The 14,320-nt window shown below is 45.5% G+C and overlaps 1 pseudogene across 1 annotated transcript in view; it reads right to left on the minus strand.

Moving 5' to 3' along the window:
- LOC311114714 (ephexin-1-like) overlaps positions 1–14,320 on the minus strand; it is a 44,048-nt pseudogene that overhangs the window by 10,897 nt on the left and 18,831 nt on the right. The window contains exon 3 of the transcript in view: positions 1,314–1,419. The product of the transcript in view is annotated as an ephexin-1-like (transcript). The remainder of the gene's footprint in view (positions 1–1,313; positions 1,420–14,320) is intronic.

The raw sequence follows: 14,320 nt of genomic DNA on the forward strand, positions 1-14,320 counted from the left end.
CAATAAGTTGGGTGAATTTTGGCCCATTCCTCCTGACGGAGCTGGTGTAACTGAGTCAGGTTTGTAGGCCTCCTTGCTCGCACACGCTTTTTCAGTCCTGCCCACACATTTTCTATAGGATTGAGGTCAGGGCTTTGTGATGGCCATTCCAATACCTTGACTTTGTTGTCCTTAAGACATTTTGCCACAACTTTGGAAGTATGCTTGGGGTCATTGGCCATTTGGAAGACCCATTTGCGACCAAGCTTTAACTTCCTGACTGATGTCTTGAGATGTTGCTTCAATACATCCACATAATTTTCCTTCCTCATGATGCCATCTATTTTGTGAAGTGCACCAGTCCCTCCTGCAGCAAAGCACCCCCACAGCATGATGCTGCCACTCCCATGCTTCACGGTTGGGATGGTGTTCTTTGGCTTGCAAGCAACCCCCTTTTTCCTCCAAACATTACGATGGTCATAATGGCCAAACATTTACATTTTTGTTTCATCAGACCAGAGGATATTTCTCCAAAAAGTACGATCTTTGTCCCCATGTGCAGTTGCAAACCGTAGTCTGGCTTTTTTATGGCGGTTTTGGAGCAGTGGCTTCTTCCTTGCTGAGCGGCCTTTCAGATTATGTCGATATAGGACTCATTTTACTGTGGATATAGATACTTTTGTACCTGTTTCCTCCAGCATCTTCACAAGGTCCTATACTTGCGTACTATTGTTTGTACAGATGAACGTGGTACCTTCAGGCATTTGGAAATTGCTCCCAAGGATGAACCAGACTTGTGGAGGTCTATAATTTCTTTCTGAGGTCTTGGCTGATTTCTTTGATTTTCCCATGATGTCAAGCAAAGAGGCACTGAGTTTGAAGATAGCCTTGAAATACATCCACAGGTACACCTCCAATAGACTCAAATGATGTCAATTAGCCTATCAGAAGCTTCTAAAGCCATGACATCATTTTCTGGAATTTTCCAAGCTGTTTAAAGACACAGTCAACTTAATGTATGTAAACTTCTGACCCACTGGAATTGTGATACAGTTAATTATAAGTGAAATAATCTGTCTGTAAACAATTGTTGGAAAAATTACTTGTGTCATGCACAAAATAGCATGTCCTAACCGACTTGCCAAAACTATAGTTTGTTAACAAGAAATGTGTGGAGTGTTGAACAATGAGTTTTAACGACTCCAACCTAAGTGTTTGTAAACTTCCGACTTCAACTGTATATACTGGTTGCTTCTCAGTTTGAGTGTGTTTCTTGCATGTGAGTGTCTTGTGTGTGTTTGAATCAGTCTGGACTGGGTTATGGTGAGGCTCACCGTCGTGCCCGGGGAGATAGGGTAGGTTTCTGGAGATCAGGGACACTGAGGGAGCTGCTGCCTGACCTGCTGGCTGGGCTGGGCTCTTGGCCAGGCCTCAGAGAGACTGCAGGGCATGGAAGAGGAGAGAGAGAGAGAGAGAGGGAGAGAGAGGGAGAGAGAGAGAGAGAGAGAGAGAGAAGAGAGAGAGAGAGAGAGAGAGAGAGAGAGAGAGGAGAGAGAGAGAGAGAGAGAGAGGGAGAGAGAGAGAGAGAGAGAGAGAGAGAGAGAGAGAGGAGAGAGAGAGAGCAGAGAGGAGAGAGAGAGGAGAGAGAGAGAGAGAGAGAGAGAGAGAGAGAGAGAGAGAGCGAGAGCCGAGAGCAGAGAGAGAGAGAGAGAGAGAGAGAGAGAGAGAGAGAGAGAGAGAGAGAGAGAGAGAGAGAGAGAGATGATAAGTAAGGATTAAGGGAAAGGGGTGAGTGGGCAAAGAGGGAACAGTGACTCACACACACACAGTGACTCCTTTGAGTACAGGGCTGACTGGCAGGTAGTCTTGACTTTGAAACCCCCTTTAGACAGAAGAATGTGTTGCTAGGGGAGCCTCCTGAGTTGGATGGAGAGAGAGTGTGTTTTCAGCATATTACTGTACACTGGGACACGTGAATAACTGGGTTTTCCTCCCAGTGCTAAACTAGTCTACTTAGGGATTGTTTTTCAATGGCACTGTTTGCCTAGCAGCTCCATTCTGGTTCTATATAAGCTGCTGCACCACTGACTAACACCGCCCAGACCTGCTAGCCCTTGATTTTCTTCTGGCAAACTGGCACTAAGTGGGTGAGTTAAGTGACTGATTATCTCATGAGAACACTCACACAGTGAAATTTGAATTAGTAAACTATAAACTCTTGATAAACAGCTGTGCAAATCCCCTACCCTTACCCTGACCTTAACCATAACCATAACCCCTACCCTTACCTTAACACTTACCTTAACCATTTTAAATTTCAACTTCAATGGGGTAGGGACGTCCCAAGGATCCGGGAATTGCGCGGACCGATGCGAATAGCTAGCCTTCAAACACATGTCAATTCCCCTTTTCTGAGATTACCTCCTGCTTGTTCGGAGTCAATTGCTTCCATACGTTCCAGGTTATTGTTGTAACATAAGTTCTATGCAACCACCCATTATGCTTCAGTTCAGTGGAGTTGCAAAGTGCGACCCTTTTCTGCTGTTCTGAGACTACATGGGGCAAAGGCACATGATATTCAATATATACAACAGAATATAATCCTTTGAGATAATCTATCCCTGTTCAGGTGTTTGTCGCAGGATTCCAGTGAAAAATAAAACATTCTTTAGAAAAAGACTTTGTACTTATAGACTGCTGGGGGTTTTATGCATTACTTAACTATTCTGTGTACACTGGCCATGAGTCTGTTAATAAATTGTTATGCAATAGCATACCAGTTTGGACAAAACAAGGCCATTTAATACTATGGGCACACATCCACCACACACTCCACTGAACACCTGTTGTACTTATTACACAGACAGAACAGTGAGTTTAGTTTACACATCCACACACATCAGTAGCTATGGTACAGCCAATCCAATCCCTTACACCTCAGTAGCTATGGAACAGCCAATCCAGTTCCTTACACCTCAGTTGCTATGGAGCAGTCAATCCAGTAACTTACAGCTCAGCAGTTATGGATCAGCCAATCCAGTCACTTACACCTCAGTAGCTATGGAACAACCAATCCAATCCCTTACACCTCAGTAGCTATGGAACAGCCAATCCAGTTCCTTACACCTCAGTTGCTATGGAGCAGTCAATCCAGTAACTTACAGTTCAGCAGTTATGGATCAGCCAATCCTTTACACCTCAGTAGCTATGGAACAGCCAATCCAGTTCCCTTACACCTCAGTAGCTATGGAACAGCCAATCCAGTCCCTTACACCTCAGTAGCTATGGAACAGCCAATCCAGTCCCTTACACCTTAGTAGCTATTGTACAGCCAATCCAGTCCCTTACACCTAAGTAGCTATTGTACAGCCTATCCAGTCTTACACCACAGTAGCTATTGTATAGCCAATCCAGAGTCTTACACAATCAGTAGCTATGGAACAGCTAATCCAGTCATTTACACCTCAGTAGTTATTGTATAGCCAATCCAGTCTTACACCTCAGTAGCTATGGAACAGCCAATCCAGTCACTTACACCTCATTAGCTATGGATCAGCCAATCCAGTCCCTTACACCTCAGTAGCTATGGAATAGCCAATCACTTACACCTCAGTAGCTATGGAACAGCCAATATCTTACACCTCAGTAGCTATGGAACAGCCAATCTAGTCCCTTACACCTCAGTAGCTATGGAACAGCCAATCCAGTCCCTCACACCTCAGTAGCTATGGTACAGCCAATCCAGTCACTTACACCTCAGTGGCTATGGAACAGCCAATCCAGTTCCCTTACACCTCAGTAGCTATGGAACAGCCAATCCAGTCCACTACACCTCAGTATTTATGGAACAGCTAATCCTGTACCTTACACATCAGTAGCTATGGAACAGCCAATCCAGTCACGTACACCTCAGTAGCTATGGAAAAGCCAATCCAGTCCCTTACTCCTCAGTAGCTATGGATCAGCCAATCCAGTCCCTTACACCTCAGTAGCTATGGAACAGCCAATCCAGTCCCTTACACCTCAGTAGCTATGGTAAAGCCAATCCAGTCCCTTACTCCTCAGTAGCTATGGATCAGCCAATCCAGTCCCTTACACCTCAGTAGCTATGGAACAGCCAATCCAGTCCCTTACACCTCAGTAGCTATTGTATAGCCAATCCAGTCTTATACCTCAGTAGCTATGGAACAGCCAATCCAGTCACTTACACCTCATTAGCTATGGATCAGCCAATCCAGTCACTTACACCTCAGTAGCTATGGAACAGCCAATCCAGTCACTTACACCTCAGTAGCTATGGAACAGCCAATCCAGTCCCTTACACCTCAGTAGCTATGGAACAGCCAATCCATTCCCTTACACCTCAGTACCTATGGTACAGCCAATATCGCCCTTTCACCTCATTAGCTATGGAAAAGCCAATCCAGTCCCTTACACCTCAGCAGCTATGGCATAGCCAATCCAGTCTCTTACTTCTCAGTAGCTATGGAACAGCCTATCCAGTTTCTTACACCTTAGTAGCTATGGAACAGCCCATCCAGACCCTTACACATCAGTAGCTATTGTACAGCCAATCCAGTCACGTACAACTCAGTAGCTATGGAACATCCAATCCAGTCCCTTACACCTCAGTAGCTATGGAACAGCCCATCCAGACCCTTACACATCAGTAGCTATTGTACAGCCAATCCAGTCACGTACACCTCAGTAGCTATGGAACAGCCAATCCAGTCCCTTACACCCCAGTAGCTATGGAACAGCCAATCCAGACCTTTACACCTCAGTAGCTATGGAAGAGCCAACCCAGGCCATTACACCTCAGTAACTATGGAACAGCCAATCCAGTCCCTTACACATCACTAGCTATGGAACAGCCAAATCCAGTCCCTTACAGCCCAGGAGCTAAGGAACAGCCAATGCAGTCCTTTAAACCTCAGTAGCTTTGGTACAGCCAATCCAGTCCCTTACACATCGGTAGCTATGGTAGAGCCAATCCAGTCATTTACACCTCAGTAGCTATGGAACAGCCAATCCAGTCCCTTACACCTCAGAAGCTATTGTATAGACAATCCAGAGTCTTACACCTCGGTAGCAATGGAACAGCCAATCCAGTCATTTACACCTCAGTAGCTATTGTATAGCCAATCCAGAGTATTACACCTAGGTAGCAATGGAACAGCCAATCCAGTCATTTACACCTCAGTAGCTATGGAACAGCAAATCCAGTCACTTACACCTCATTAGCTATGGATCAGCCAATCCAGTCACTTACACCTCAGTAGCTATGGATCATCCAATCCAGTCCCTTACACCTCAGTAGCTATGGAACAGCCAATCCAGTCCCGTACACCTCAGTAGCTATGGAACAGCCAATCCAGTCCCTTACACTTCAGTAGCTATGGTACAGCCAATCCAGTCACTTACACCTCAGTAGCTATGGAACAGCCAATCCAGTCCCTTACATATCAGAAGCTATGGAACAGCCAATCCAGTTCCTTACACCTCAGTTGCTATGGAGCAGTCAATCCAGTAATTTACAGCTCAGCAGTTATGGATCAGCCAATCCAGTCACTTACACCTCAGTAGCTATGGAACATCCAATCCTTTACACCTCAGTAGCTATGGAAGAGCCAATCCAGTTCCCTTACACCTCAGTAGCTATGGAACAGCCAATCCAGTCCCTTACACCTCAGTATTTATGGAACAGCTAATCCAGTCCCTTACACCTCAGTAGTTATGTAACAGCCAATCCAGTCCCTTACATCTAAGTAGCTATTGTACAGCCTATCCAGTCTTACACCACTGTAGCTATGGAACAGCCAATTCAGTCCCTTACACCTCAGTAGCTATTGTATAGCCAATCCAGAGTCTTACACCTCAGTAGCTAAGGTACAGCCAATCTTGTCATTTACACCTCAGTAGCTATTGTATAGCCAATCCTGTCTTACACCTTAGTAGCTATGGAACAGCCAATCCAGTCACTTACACCTCATTAGCTATGGATCAGCCAATCCAGTCACTTACACCTCAGTAGCTATGGATCAGCCAATCCAGTCCCTTACACCTCAGTAGCTATGGAACAGCCAATCTCTTATACCTCAGTAGCTACGGAACAGCCAATCCCTTTCACCTCAGTAGCTATGGAACAGCCAATCTAGTCCCTTACAACTCAGTAGCTATGGAATAGCCAATCCAGTCACTTACACCTCAGTAGCTATGGAACAGCCAATCCAGTCTCTTACTTCTCAGTAGCTATGGAACAGCCTATCCAGTTTCTTATACCTTAGTAGCTATGGAACATCATATCCAGTCCCTTACACATCAGTAGCTATTGTACAGACAATCCAGTCCCTTAAACCTCAGTAGATATGGTACAGCCAATAGAGTCCCTTACAACTCAGTAGCTATGGAACAGCCAATCCAGTCCCTTACAACTCAGTAGCTATGGAATAGCCAAAACAGTCATTTACAAATCAGTAGCTATTGTATAACCAATCAAGTCCCTTTCACCTCAGTAGCTATGGAACAGCCAATCCAGTCACGTACACCTCATTAGCTATGGATCTGCCAATCCAGTCATTTACACCTCAGTAGCTATGGAACATCCAATCCAGTCCCTTACACCTCAGTAAATATGGAAGAGCCAATCCAGTCCCTTATAAATCAGTAGCTATGGAACAGCCAATCCAGTCCCTTACACCTCAGTAGCTATGGTACAGCCAATCTAGTGCCTTACACCTCAGTAGCTATTATACAGCCAATCCCGTCTTACACCTCAGTAGCTATAGAACAGCAAATCCATTCACTTACACCTCAGCAGCAATGGAACAGCCAATCCATTCCCTTACACCTCAGTATTTATGGAACAGCTAATCCAGTCCCTTACACCTCAGTAGCTATGGAACAGCCAATCCAGTCCCTTACACCTCAGTAGCTATTATACAGCCAATCACTTACACCTCAGTAGCTATGGAACAGCCAATCTAGTCCCTTACAACTCAGTAGCTATGGAACAGCCAATCCAGTCCCTTACACCTCAGAAGCTATTGTATAGACAATCCAGAGTCTTACACCTCGGTAGCAATGGAACAGCCAATCCAGTCATTTACACCTCAGTAGCTATTGTATAGCCAATCACTTACACCTCAGTAGCTATGGAACAGCCAATCTAGTCCCTTACAACTCAGTAGCTATGGAACAGCCAATCCAGTCCCTTACACCTCAGTAGCTATTATACAGCCAATCACTTACACCTCAGTAGCTATGGAACAGCCAATCTAGTCCCTTACAACTCAGTAGCTATGGAACAGCCAATCCAGTCCCTTACACCTCAGAAGCTATTGTATAGACAATCCAGAGTCTTACACCTCAGTAGCTATGGAACAGCCAATCCAGTCCCTTACACCTCAGTAGCTATTATACAGCCAATCACTTACACCTCAGTAGCTATGGAACAGCCAATCTAGTCCCTTACAACTCAGTAGCTATGGAACAGCCAATCCAGTCCCTTACACCTCAGAAGCTATTGTATAGACAATCCAGAGTCTTACACCTCGGTAGCAATGGAACAGCCAATCCAGTCATTTACACCTCAGTAGCTATTGTATAGCCAATCCAGAGTATTACACCTCGGTAGCAATGGAACAGCCAATCCAGTCATTTACACCTCAGTAGCTATGGAACAGCAAATCCAGTCACTTACACCTCATTAGCTATGGATCAGCCAATCCAGTCACTTACACCTCAGTAGCTATGGATCATCCAATCCAGTCCCTTACACCTCAGTAGCTATGGAACAGCCAATCCAGTCCCGTACACCTCAGTAGCTATGGAACAGCCAATCCAGTCCCTTACACTTCAGTAGCTATGGTACAGCCAATCCAGTCACTTACACCTCAGTAGCTATGGAACATCCAATTCAGTCCCTTACACCTCAGTAGCTATGGAACAGCCAATCCAGTCCCTTACACATCAGAAGCTATGGAACAGCCAATCCAGTTCCTTACACCTCAGTTGCTATGGAGCAGTCAATCCAGTAATTTACAGCTCAGCAGTTATGGATCAGCCAATCCAGTCACTTACACCTCAGTAGCTATGGAACATCCAATCCTTTACACCTCAGTAGCTATGGAAGAGCCAATCCAGTTCCCTTACACCTCAGTAGCTATGGAACAGCCAATCCAGTCCCTTACACCTCAGTATTTATGGAACAGCTAATCCAGTCCCTTACACCTCAGTAGTTATGTAACAGCCAATCCAGTCCCTTACATCTAAGTAGCTATTGTACAGCCTATCCAGTCTTACACCACTGTAGCTATGGAACAGCCAATTCAGTCCCTTACACCTCAGTAGCTATTGTATAGCCAATCCAGAGTCTTACACCTCAGTAGCTATGGTACAGCCAATCTTGTCATTTACACCTCAGTAGCTATTGTATAGCCAATCCTGTCTTACACCTTAGTAGCTATGGAACAGCCAATCCAGTCACTTACACCTCATTAGCTATGGATCAGCCAATCCAGTCACTTACACCTCAGTAGCTATGGATCAGCCAATCCAGTCCCTTACACCTCAGTAGCTATGGAACAGCCAATCTCTTATACCTCAGTAGCTACGGAACAGCCAATCACTTACACCTCAGTAGCTATGGAACAGCCAATCTAGTCCCTTACAACTCAGTAGCTATGGAATAGCCAATCCAGTCACTTACACCTCAGTAGCTATGGAACAGCCAATCCAGTCTCTTACTTCTCAGTAGCTATGGAACAGCCTATCCAGTTTCTTATACCTTAGTAGCTATGGAACATCATATCCAGTCCCTTACACATCAATAGCTATTGTACAGACAATCCAGTCCCTTAAACCTCAGTAGATATGGTACAGCCAATAGAGTCCCTTACAACTCAGTAGCTATGGAACAGCCAATCCAGTCCCTTACAACTCAGTAGCTATGGAATAGCCAAAACAGTCATTTACAAATCAGTTGCTATTGTATAACCAATCAAGTCCCTTTCACCTCAGTAGCTATGGAACAGCCAATCCAGTCACGTACACCTCATTAGCTATGGATCTGCCAATCCAGTCATTTACACCTCAGTAGCTATGGAACATCCAATCCAGTCCCTTACACCTCAGTAAATATGGAAGAGCCAATCCAGTCCCTTATAAATCAGTAGCTATGGAACAGCCAATCCAGTCCCTTACACCTCAGTAGCTATGGTACAGCCAATCTAGTGCCTTACACCTCAGTAGCTATTTTACAGCCAATCCCGTCTTACACCTCAGTAGCTATAGAACAGCAAATCCATTCACTTACACCTCAGCAGCAATGGAACAGCCAATCCATTCCCTTACACCTCAGTATTTATGGAACAGCTAATCCAGTCCCTTACACCTCAGTAGCTATGGAACAGCCAATCCAGTCCCTTACACCTCAGTAGCTATTATACAGCCAATCACTTACACCTCAGTAGCTATGGAACAGCCAATCTAGTCCCTTACAACTCAGTAGCTATGGAATAGCCAATCCAGTCACTTACACCTCAGTAGCTATGGAACAGCCAATCCAGTCTCTTACTTCTCAGTAGCTATGGAACAGCCTATCCAGTTTCTTATACCTTAGTAGCTATGGAACATCATATCCAGTCCCTTACACATCAGTAGCTATTGTACAGACAATCCAGTCTCTTAAACCTCAGTAGATATGGTACAGCCAATAGAGTCCCTTACAACTCAGTAGCTATGGAACAGCCAATCCAGTCCCTTACAACTCAGTAGCTATGGAATAGCCAAAACAGTCATTTACAAATCAGTAGCTATTGTATAACCAATCAAGTCCCTTTCACCTCAGTAGCTATGGAACAGCCAATCCAGTCACGTACACCTCATTAGCTATGGATCTGCCAATCCAGTCATTTACACCTCAGTAGCTATGGAACATCCAATCCAGTCCCTTACACCTCAGTAGCTATGGAAGAGCCAATCCAGTCCCTTATAAATCAGTAGCTATGGAACAGCTAATCCAGTCCCTTACACCTCAGTAGCTATGGTACAGCCAATCTAGTGCCTTACACCTCAGTAGCTATTATACAGCCAATCCCGTCTTACACCTCAGTAGCTATAGAACAGCAAATCCATTCACTTACACCTCAGCAGCAATGGAACAGCCAATCCATTCCCTTACACCTCAGTATTTATGGAACAGCTAATCCAGTCCCTTACACCTCAGTAGCTATGGAACAGCCAATCCAGTCCCTTACACCTCAGTAGCTATTATACAGCCAATCCCTTACACCTCAGTAGCTATGGAACAGTCAATCCAGTCACTTACACCTCAGTAGCTATGGAACAGTCAATCCAGTCACTTCACCTCAGCAGCTATGGATCAGCCAATCCAGTCACTCACACCTCAGTAGCTATGGAACAGCCAATCCAGTCCCTTACACCTCAGTAGCTATGGAACAGCCAATCCAGTCCCTTACACCTCAGTAGCTATGGTACAGCCAATCCAGTCACTTACACCTCAGTCGCTTTGAAACAGCCAATCCAGTCACTTACACCTCAACAGCTATGGATCAGCCAATCCAGTCACTTACACCTCAACAGCTATGGTGCAGCCAATCCAGTCACTTACACCTCAGTAGCTATGGAACAGCCAATCCAGTCCCTTACACCTCAGTAGCTTTGGTGCAGCCAATCCAGTCCCTTCCACCTCAGTAGCTTTGGAACAGCCAATCCAGTCACTTACACCTCAGTAGCTATTGTATAGCAAATCCAGTCTTACACCTCAGTAGCTATGGAACAGCCAATCCAGTCATTTACAAATAAGTAGCTATTGTATAGCCAATCCAGTCTTACACCTCAGTAGCTATGAATCAGCCAATCCAGTCACTTACACCTCATTAGCTATGGATCAGCCAATCCAGTCACTTACACTTCAGTAGCTATGGAACATCCAATCCAGTCCCTTACACCTCAGTAGCTATTATACAGCCAATCCCGTCTTACACCTCAGTAGCTATGGAACAGTCAATCCAGTCACTTACACTTCAGTAGCTATGGAACAGCCAATCCAGTCCCTTACACATCAGTAGCTATGGAATAGCCAATCCAGTCCCTTACACCTCAGTAGCTATTGTAGAGCCAATCCAGTCCCTTACACCTCAGTAGCTTTGTAACAGCCAATCCAGTCCCTTACACCTCAGTAGCTATTATACAGCCAATCCCATCTTACACCTCAGTAGCTATGGAACAGTCAATCCAGTCACTTACACCTCAGCAGCTATGGATCAGCCAATCCAGTCCCTTACACCTCAGTAGCTATGGAACAGCCAATCCAGTCCATTACACCTCAGTAGCTATGGAACAGCCAATCCAGTCCCTTAACCACAGTAGCTATGGAACAGCTAATCCAGTCCCTTACACCTCAGTATCTATGGAACAGCCAATCCAGTTTTTTAGACCTCAGCAGCTATGGAACTGCCAATCCAGTCACTTACACCTCAAAAGCTCAGGAACAGACAATCAACACCCTTACACCTCAGTAGCTATGGAACAGCCAATCCCTTACACCTCAGTAGCTATGGTACAGCCAATCCAGTCCCTTACACCTCAGCAGCTATGGAACAACCAATCCAGTCCCTTACACCTCAGTAGCTATGGTACAGCCAATCCAGTCCCTTACAACTCAGTAGCTATGGAAAAGCCAATCCAGTCCCTTACATCTCAGTAGCTATAGTATAGCCAATCCAGTCCCTTACATCTCAGTAGCTATTGTACAGCCAATTCAGTCCCTTACACCTCAGTAGCTATGGTACAGCCAATTCAGTCCCTTACACCTCAGTAGCTATGGAACATCCAATTCCTTACACCTCAGTAGCTATGGTACAGCCAATCCAGTCCCTTACACCTCAGTAGCTATTGTACAGCCAATCCCATCATACACCTCAGTAGCTATGGAAGATCCAGTCACTTACACGTCAGCAGCTATGGATCAGCCAATCCAGTCACTTACACCTCAGTAGCTATGGAATAGCCAATCCCTTTAACCTCAGTAGCTATGGAACAGCCAATCCAGTCCCTTACACCTCAGTAGCTATGGAACAGCCAATCCAGTACCTTACACCTTAGTAGCTATAGAACAACCAATCCAGTCCCCTTAACCTCAGTATCTATTGAACAGCCAATCCAGTCCCTTACACCTCAGTAGCTATGGAACAACCAATCCAGTCCCTTACACCTCAGTAGCTATAGAACAACCAGTCCAGTCCCTTACACCTCAGTAGCTATGGAACAGCCAATCCCTTACACCTCAGTAGCTATGGAACAGCCAATCCAGTCCCTTACACATCAATAGCTATGGAATAGCCAATCCAGTCCCTTACACCTCAGTAGCTATTGTAGAGCCAATCCAGTCCCTTACACCTCAGTAGCTTTGTAACAGCCAATCCAGTCCCTTACACCTCAGTACCTATTATACAGCCAATCCCGTCTTACACCTCAGTAGCTATGGAACAGTCAATCCAGTCACTTACACCTCAGCAGCTATGGATCAGCCAATCCAGTCCCTTACACCTCAGTAGCTATGGAACAGCCAATCCAGTCCATTACACCTCAGTAGCTATGGAACAGCCAATCCAGTCCCTTAACCACAGTAGCTATGGAACAGCTAATCCAGTCCCTTACACCTCAGTATCTATGGAACAGCCAATCCAGTTTTTTAGACCTCAGCAGCTATGGATCAGCCAATACAGTCACTTACACCTCAGTAGCTATGAAACAGCCAAATCAGTCCCTTACACCTCAGTAGCTATGGAACTGCCAATCCAGTCACTTACACCTCAAAAGCTCAGGAACAGACAATCAACACCCTTACACCTCAGTAGCTATGGAACAGCCAAATCAGTCCCTTACACCTCAGCAGCTATGGAACAGCCAATCCAGTCCCTTACACCTCAGTAGCTATGGAACAGCCAATCTAGTCCCTTACAACTCAGTAGCTATGGTAAAGCCAATCCAGTCCCTTACATCTCAGTAGTTATGGAACAGCCAATCCAGTCCCTTACACCTCAGTAGCTATGGTACAGCCAAAACAGTCCCTTACACCTCAGCAGCTATGGAACAGCCAATCCAGTCCCTTACACCTCAGTAGCTATGGAACAGCCAATCTAGTCCCTTACAACTCAGTAGCTATGGTAAAGCCAATCCAGTCCCTTACATCTCAGTAGTTATGGAACAGCCAATCCAGGCCCTTACACCTCAATAGCTATGGAACATCCAATCCAGTCACTTACACCTCAATAGCTATGGAACATCCAATCCAGTCCTTTACACCTCAGTAGCTATGGAACAGCCAATCCCGTCCCTTACACCTCAGTAGCTATGGAACAGCCAATCCAGTCCCTTACACCTCAGTAGCTATGGAACAGCCAATCCAGTCCCTTACACCTCAGCAGCTATGGAACAGCCAATCCAGTCCCTTACACCTCAGTAGCTATGGAACAGCCAATCTAGTCCCTTACAACTCAGTAGCTATGGTAAAGCCAATCCAGTCCCTTACATCTCAGTAGTTATGGAACAGCCAATCCAGGCCCTTACACCTCAATAGCTATGGAACATCCAATCCAGTCACTTACACCTCAATAGCTATGGAACATCCAATCCAGTCCTTTACACCTCAGTAGCTATGGAACAGCCAATCCCGTCCCTTACACCTCAGTAGCTATGGAACAGCCAATCCAGTCCCTTACACCTCAGTAGCTATGGAACAGCCAATCCAGTCCCTTAGCTACTGAGGTGAAAGGGACTGGATTGGCTGTACCATAGCTACTGAGGTGTAAGGGACTGGATTGGCTGTTACATAGCTACTGAGATGTAAGGGACTGGATTGGCTATTCCATACCTACTGAGGTGTAAGGGACTGGATTGGCTGTTCCATAGCTACAGAGGTGTAAGGGACTGGATTGGCTGTTACATAGCTACTGAGGTGAAAGGGAATGGATTGGCTGTACAATAGCTACTGAGGTGTAAGGGTCTGGATTGGCTGTTCCATTCCTACTCAGGTGTAAGATACTGGATTGGATGTTCCATAGCTACTGATGTGTAGGGGAATGGATTGGCTGTTCCATGGCTACAGAGGTGTAAGGGACTGGATTGGCTGTTCCATAGCTACTGAGGTGAAAGGGACTGGATTGGCTGTACCATAGCTACTGAGGTGTAAGGGACTGGATTGGCTGTTCCATAGCTACTGAGGTGTAAGGGACTGGATTGGCTGTTCCATAGCTACTGAGATGTAAGGGACTGGATTGGCTTTTCCATACCTACTGAGGTGTAAGGGACTGGA

This window comes from Coregonus lavaretus (assembly GCF_964263955.1).
Source record: "Coregonus lavaretus genome assembly, contig: HAP1_SCAFFOLD_358, whole genome shotgun sequence".
Lineage (NCBI taxonomy): Eukaryota > Metazoa > Chordata > Actinopteri > Salmoniformes > Salmonidae > Coregonus > Coregonus lavaretus.